General features: G+C 45.8%; 1 pseudogene; it reads left to right on the top strand.

Annotated features, from left to right (window-relative positions):
• Positions 1-238: 238 nt before the first annotated feature.
• Positions 239-1,112, top strand: LOC116894618 (annotated as a pseudogene).
• The last annotated feature ends 6,132 nt before the right edge of the window (positions 1,113-7,244 follow it).

The following is a 7,244-nucleotide window of genomic DNA, read 5'->3' as shown; positions in this document are numbered from 1 at the left end:
CCAAGTGTCAACATCTTTAGAAACTAGGAAAATGAAATCAAAATGTAATCTATTGAGAGGCTATCACCCCAGTCGGAATGAATGACTACTACCATCAAGAAAATAGGTCAGGGACTTGAGTGCGAGCCCGGCCCCTGAGCCCAGGCTCCGCTCCTAAGGGCTCTATCTCTGGGCGGGGCATCTGAGCACCGGCTTGCACAGGTGGCCAGAAACTCTGGGCGGAAGTGAGAGGGAGACGATGGAGGTGCCAGTGGTTCAGGCCCTGCAGGCTGTCCATCTGGAGTCAGACGCCTTTCTGGTTTGTCTGAACCACGCCCTGAGTACGGAGAAGGAGGAGATGATGGGTCTGTGCATCAGGGAGCTGAACAAGGACATAAGGAGTGAGTCCAAATTCACCACGCCGGAAGTGATGTGTGCACGGTTCCGGAAAAGGTGGATGCGATCAGAGTTATCCACATCCACTCGGTCAGCATCCTGCGCCTTTCTGACAAGAGGAAGGACCGCGTGGAGATTTCCCCAGAGCAGCTGTTGGCAGCCTGGACTGAGGCTGAAAGGTGGCGGAACTCACCGGCCATCGGATGAGAGCCGTCAGCTGGTACCATTCGCACCCTCACATAATGGTGTGGCCTTCACACCAGGGTGTTCGCATGCAAGCGATGTACCAAATGATGGACCAAGGCTTCGAGGGACTTATTTTCTCCTGTTTCATAGAAGACAAGAACACAAAGACCGGACGTGTCCTCTACACTTGCTTCCCATCCGTACAAGCCCAGAAAAGCTCAGACTATGAGAGAATTGAAATCCCCATTCATGTCGTCCCTCACGTCACCACTGGGAAAGTGTGCCTAGAATCCGCAATGGAGCTGCCTAAGATCTTGTGTCAGGAGGAGCACGACACATACAGGCAGATCCATAGCCTCACACATCTGGACTCAGTGACCAAGATCCACAATGGCTCGGTCTTCACCAAGAATCTGTGCAGCCAGATGTCGGTGGTGAGTGGGCCTCTGCTGCAGTGGTTGGAGGACAGATTGAAGCAAAACCATCAGCCTCTGTGGGAGCTGCAGCGGGAGAAGGAGGAGCTCATGGCGGAGCTATGTTCGCTCGAATGAAGCAGGGGAGCAGCAAAAAAATCAGGGGTGGGGCGAACAGAAATACCTTGCGTACAATTTATTAAACAAAAATCAATTTTGAAAAAGATAAAGTCACAGGTCTTACATTATATAACTTCAAGATTTATTATTATAAAGCTACAGTGATCAAGATACGATGATATTTGCAGATGAATCAATGCAACAGGGAAGAAAATCCAGAAATAAACCCAACAATAATGTGCTTAACTACATTTGAAAAAGTACAAATGTGATTCAAAGAGGAAAAGACCGTAATTTATTTCAACAAATCGAACCTTCTCAAGCCAACAAAATATATAAAATAAATAAATATATAAAAGAATTTCTGAATGTATCACGTATTTAAATCCAATATGGAAGACTTAAGGGAAAAAGTTATTCCAGAAAAAATTCAGGACTTAAGGACTTAATATTTTCAACCCAAAGCACAATTTCACAAGAAAACAAAGTAGAGAGATTGAACTTCGTCAACATTAAATCTGTTTATTCTGCAGAAAGATGAAGAGGAAACCATCGGTGAAAAAGATGCGTCTGAAACTCGAAAGTAAATAGCATCAGTAGAAAATGAAAAGAGACGTAAACACTGTCACTAAAAATGGTGAAAATAGCAAATCCTGTTGAGGAGGCAAACGAAATTCTTCACACACCAGTGACAGGAATGTAAAAATACATCGACTGGGTAGAAAAGTTTGGAAATTTTTTTAAGTTAAACACACACTTAGCATGACCCAGCCACCAAGCCGCACTGTCTTGGTACAAAAACTTTTACAAAATTTTTTAGGTAGTTTTATCTGTGAAAGCTGCAAATCAGAAACAACGAAGATTTTCTACAGTGAGTCCACGGCTAAAGAAACCATTCTTATGGTGGAATATTACTGTGCAGGAAAAAGGAACATACTGCATAATTGTTTTGCCACTGAACTACATCTCAGCCTGACTTAACTGGATTTGGAATCATCATGTAAATATAACATGGACATGAAGGTGTTTTCAAAAAAGTTTAAGTGGGGAGAAGACTGATCCTTAACGGAGGTGACACCATCCCAAGGGGTAGGGCCTCAGACTGAATAAAAAGAAGGAAATGATCATATCATGGTGGAATATATGCCTTCAAATTGTGAGCCAAGATAAACCCTTCCTTACATAAGTTGCTTTTGGCAGGTCTTTTGTTAAAGAAATTAAAAAAAAAAAGAAAAAGAAAAAGAAAAAAGAAAAGAATAGGTCACTGAGGATATAGGGAAAGGACAATAAACACTGTGGTGTAAGTGTAAATTAGTAGAGCCACTGTGAGAACAGATGCTGTGTCTGAAATACTAAGACTGAGTTATTGTTGAGTTCAGCTATAGCATTTCTAGGTGCAAACCCAGAGGAATCTAAGTCTGCTTTCTGTAGAGACACCTGCACACCAGGGCCTGTTGCTACACTGTTCACTGGCTACACTGTAGCCAAATCATAGAATCAGCCTAGATATTTCAGTGCAGCAATGGATAATGAAAATGCTGTCCATTATGAGTAGAGTTTCATTGAACTACAGTGGAGGATGGATGGCATTGGGAGATCATCCTATTAAGCAAAAGCAGGGAGTAGCTATCATGTAAGGCTCATGGGAAAGCATGAGTGGAACCATTGGAGCTTGGGGGAGCAGGAAGACCAGGAAGGGGAACAGAGGGCTGCACATGGACAAGATTGTTACATAGTATTACTGTTACAGTTCCCCAGACCTTAGCAGAACTGACTCCATGATGGAAACCCCATTCAGGCTTTGAAGCTCAACATTTAGGTAGCACCACCTGCCAAAACAAAAACAAGACCTTATTTATCAAAGCTCATAGTTGTAAGAAAGTCTCTGAATGTACTAATCTTCCCTTTTGGCTTCTGTAGGTCTGCTTCTGGCTGCTCTTGTTAACTGAAATATGTAGACTCAGGGTATCCTTTTCTGTGCTTAAAAGCTCACCCTGAGAAAAGTTTGGGGCTACACTGGGGCACCAAACACCCAGTGTAGTCACTGGCTGGATAATGAAGACTTTCTATTGGCTTAAACCCATGTCTAAGTCATCTTAGAGAAAACCATGTCATAACAATACATCTATAAAAATGTCACAAAATCCCTTTTTTTGTCTACTGGGGACAAAAGATCCTTGCACTCAGAGAGCAGTAGGGAACCAGGAATGTTAAACATGCAAGGGACCTCCTCAAAGAAGGATATAAAATACCTATTTTCCAACCAGAAGGTTGAAAGTGGATATTTTAATGACCTGGTGACCCTTTGCTATCTGTGGAGGCATAGATGCCTCACCCACCCTTTGCTATATGTGCAGACCTCACTCACATTCCCCAGAATGTTTATCCCAGCCTCTCCCTCCCTATCCTTACCTTTAACTGCAAGATAACAGAGTCCATGTTATGGGAATGCCACATGTATTCTACGGCCAGCTGACCGCTGTGCTCTCTCTACGAGGGACCACACTGGGTTCTAGGTCTTTAAGCTATGGTCACACATACTTTGCAAAGGAGTCTTTATATGGTCACACCTTAAGCTTTATTGTGCTCCTGTAATGGGGATGATTATAGCCTGGAAACTTTTTTCCCAAACTGTACTGTTTTCAATATGCTGACAGTGAAACACCTGGCATCAGGCTCCCAAGTTGACAAAGTCAACCTGCACCAGGATTTTGTTCTCATCTCTTCGAGGTTCACTTCCCTACATAGATCCTTGCAGGGTTCCTCTTTGTGTCTGCAGATACTGACTGACTGATTAGTGCTGCTAGTTATCTAGTTCTGGCCCTCAACACTGTTCCTCACCCATCTCAGAGTTGGAACTAACTTTTTATAACTAAAGGAAAAAAATTAATCTATTACTTTAGCAGATCCCTAGCTTCCAATAACCTAAAAGCTCAGATAGTGTCTGCAGCCTATAGAAAGTCTACCCACATCTTGTTGAACCTGCTTCTTAAATAGCCCACCAATGCATTTTAAACTTGCCTTGATTTATGACTTTCTCTGTTCTGTAAAACTTGAAACTGCTTCTGCACTGGGACATGGAATTTGGAGTGACTTACATCTGTGTTCCTGGGGCCATGGTCAATCAAAATGTCCCCGGAGTAAACTTTTATTCTCCTTAAGGTGAGAGCTGTGGTTTTGTGTGGACACTTGTAAACAAAGATTAGACAGGGAAACGTGAGGACAGTGTGTCATGGGGCTTTGTGTGCAGGGCATCCAGCAGTCTCCAGAATGAGCTGAGGCAGAGAGAGAGGTGTGGCCAGGAGAAGACCACCTACAGGAAGTTTGTGTGGGTTGAACACAAAGCCATTTATGGCTATGCTCACAAGGCACACCTGGCCATGTTTGTGCTGATATGTCAGTAAATCACTTATTCAGCTCCATTAGGTGCCTGGAAGATGTCTTCCTCAAGGCCTCTGACTGCTGACTTCCCCCCAAGGGCATGGCTGAGCTGATCTCCACATGCCAGAACACCCAGTGGGATTCTGATTCAAGTTTCTCATTCTTGGGATGACCTTGATCCTTGGAGAGTCAGGGATGGGGAAGAGGTGGCAGGTGACAAGCTCAACCGGCCCAACAGGAATTTCAGACCCTGAGCAATCCCTGTGCCTTGCTTCTGCACCTTGGCAATAAGGCAGACTGCCCAGAATCTCTTCGTGCAAATTCATCTCCTCCATTCTCCCAAGGCCCTGGAAAAACCCACAGGCACCAATTGGTGGTTCCTGTGGTATGGAAGTAGGAACCAGAGCCTGTTTGGTCTTAGTGCCTTTGCTGGGACTGCAGGTGGTAGCATGGGTGGAACTTTTCATCTGGAGATGCTCATCTCTAAGGTGCTATCTTAATGACATTTCCCAATGGTACCAGTCACTATGATTATGGAACCAATACATTGGCAGATGGTCTCATCACATCCATAGTCTGGAAGCAGAGAGTAAACAGGAAGCTGGTCTGTAAAACTCCAAGGTCCACCCACTACTTCCAGCTAGGCCTCACCTCCCAAAGATTTCATAAGCTTTCTAAACAGCACAACCAGAAGGGGGCCAAATGTTCTAACATGGGAACCTGTGGGAGACAGTTCACATTCAAACCAGGTCAGGTGTGGAGGGAATGCTCCTGCCAGAGGCAGATTGTATCAGCAGCCTACAGTGGGCTTCCTCTGTCCTTGTTGCCTGCATGCCTGGTGCAGATGCTCCAACTCTGCCCTGAGGTGGTGGTGGTAGTGATGGTGGTAGCATTGCTGCTGTACTCAGGAAGGCCCAACACAGCTTCCAAGGTCCCGCACCTGACTAATGAGAGATCGGGATGGAGACCCTTCTCTCGAGGCTACAGGTCAACCTAGGTCACTGAGGTGAGAAAACATATTTACTAAATCCTGCCCATCCCCAGGTTAAACTGAGTTTAGCCTAATCTGGGGCACAGGCGGTTCTTACAGGAACTTTTGCTAATCCATACTGTTCTGCTCCAGTAACCACAAGGCTTTCGGCTCCCCAATCAAAGAGAAACACTAGGTGAAACCACTGTGCCCTTATTAAAACTTCATGTCCTGCCAAGCTTGGTAACAGCTATCGTAGCTACATCTTACCTTTATAAACCCCCTACTCACTCAGCTCAGGGTGACTCTAGATTGTAGTCAGGAGGGCATGCACTAGTCTCAGTCTATGTGGCTCAAGAAAACTTCAGATTCATAAAAGGCTCATCCTGGTCTCCTTCTCTTAGGTGAGAACAGCACAGCTCCAGCAGTGCTACTGGGGAAAGTGTCAAGTGCCCCCATATCCCAGCAGTTTCAAGGTGTTTGCAGGAGTCAGCCTTCCATGAAACCTCAGTGTGATACTGAAACAGGACCTGTGGGGTCGGTGGGAGGCAGGCAGCAGACCGAAGAATGAAGAGAGAAACTGTTTCCTGTCTCTACCCTCAGTCTTCTGTCCTGAAGTGGTTCAGTGGACAGCTGGTCACTAGGGCACACTCTCCTGTTTCCCAGTCATAGCTAGAACATCCCTGTGCCGGCAAGGTAATGCTTTCCTTCCCATCTATTGATTCAGCATCCTTGGCTTTGCATAGGGGTGAATGAGGGAACAAAGAAACTCAGTAATAGGTGCATCATGCCCCCACACACGAGCACTCAGATCTGGGCTCATGAAATCAAGAAGTCCACCCACTCTTCCCTGGGAACCAGGGACAGTGACAGTACAACATATAGCATACACCTCCTCTACCCACCCCTCAGCACCTACCATCCGTCCAGCCGGCCTCAGTCCCAGGACACAAGCCAAGATGACATTGCAGAGTTTACAGTAGGAGACTTCAGGAGTTCAGTCAAATGCAGGGTGTCTCGGATACCTGTGGGATTGTCTGATGAGGGAAACCGGTATTGGCTGCTCTCTCTGAGCCTCCTCCATGCCAGGCATCATCCTTGCCTTTGATGCTGTTTTATGTCAACTTTACACCAGCTATAGTCCTCTGAAAGGAGAAAAGACAATGTCTCTAGGGAATCCATCTGCAAGCAAGCCTGAAGAGGATTTTCTTCATCAGTGATCATTGCAAGGAGGACTTGCACCTTGTGAGTGGTGCCATTCCTGGGCTGTTGGTCCTAGGTTCTGTAAGAAAGCAGGACGAACAAGGCATGGGGAGCAAGGCAGTAGGAGCACCCTCCAGGGCTCTGCACCTTCTCCTACCTCCAGGTTCCTGACCTGTTTGAGTGCCTGTCTGACTTCCCTTCCTGATGGACTATTATGTGGAAGTGTAAGCCAAGCAAACCCTTTCCTCCCTATCTTTGTTTTGCTTGTGGCGTTTCATCATAGCAAGAGCAACTCTAAGACAAGGTCTCAAGGAAGCAGGTCCTGGGCTAACCTAGCTCAGTTAGCAGAGGTTTGATGACCAGAGTTTTTCGCTTTGTTATTGTTATCAATAATTTATTATTTTTTATTGTTATTCTCTTTACATCCCAATCACAGCATCTGTCCCTCCTCTCTTCCCAGGTCCGCCCTTAGTCCCTCACCACACTGTCCCTACCCCTTCTACTCAGAGAAGGAGGCCCCCCCTTTAGTACCATGGTCCCAGCAGGTCTAGGTACATCCTCTCCTACTGAACCCAGGGAGTCTTGTGGAAGACTGG

The sequence above is a fragment of the Rattus rattus genome, chromosome 2 (genome assembly GCF_011064425.1).
Source record: "Rattus rattus isolate New Zealand chromosome 2, Rrattus_CSIRO_v1, whole genome shotgun sequence".
Taxonomy (NCBI): domain Eukaryota; kingdom Metazoa; phylum Chordata; class Mammalia; order Rodentia; family Muridae; genus Rattus; species Rattus rattus.
Note: the sequence above shows the minus strand (reverse complement) of the source record. Positions and strands in the feature narration are given on the sequence as shown.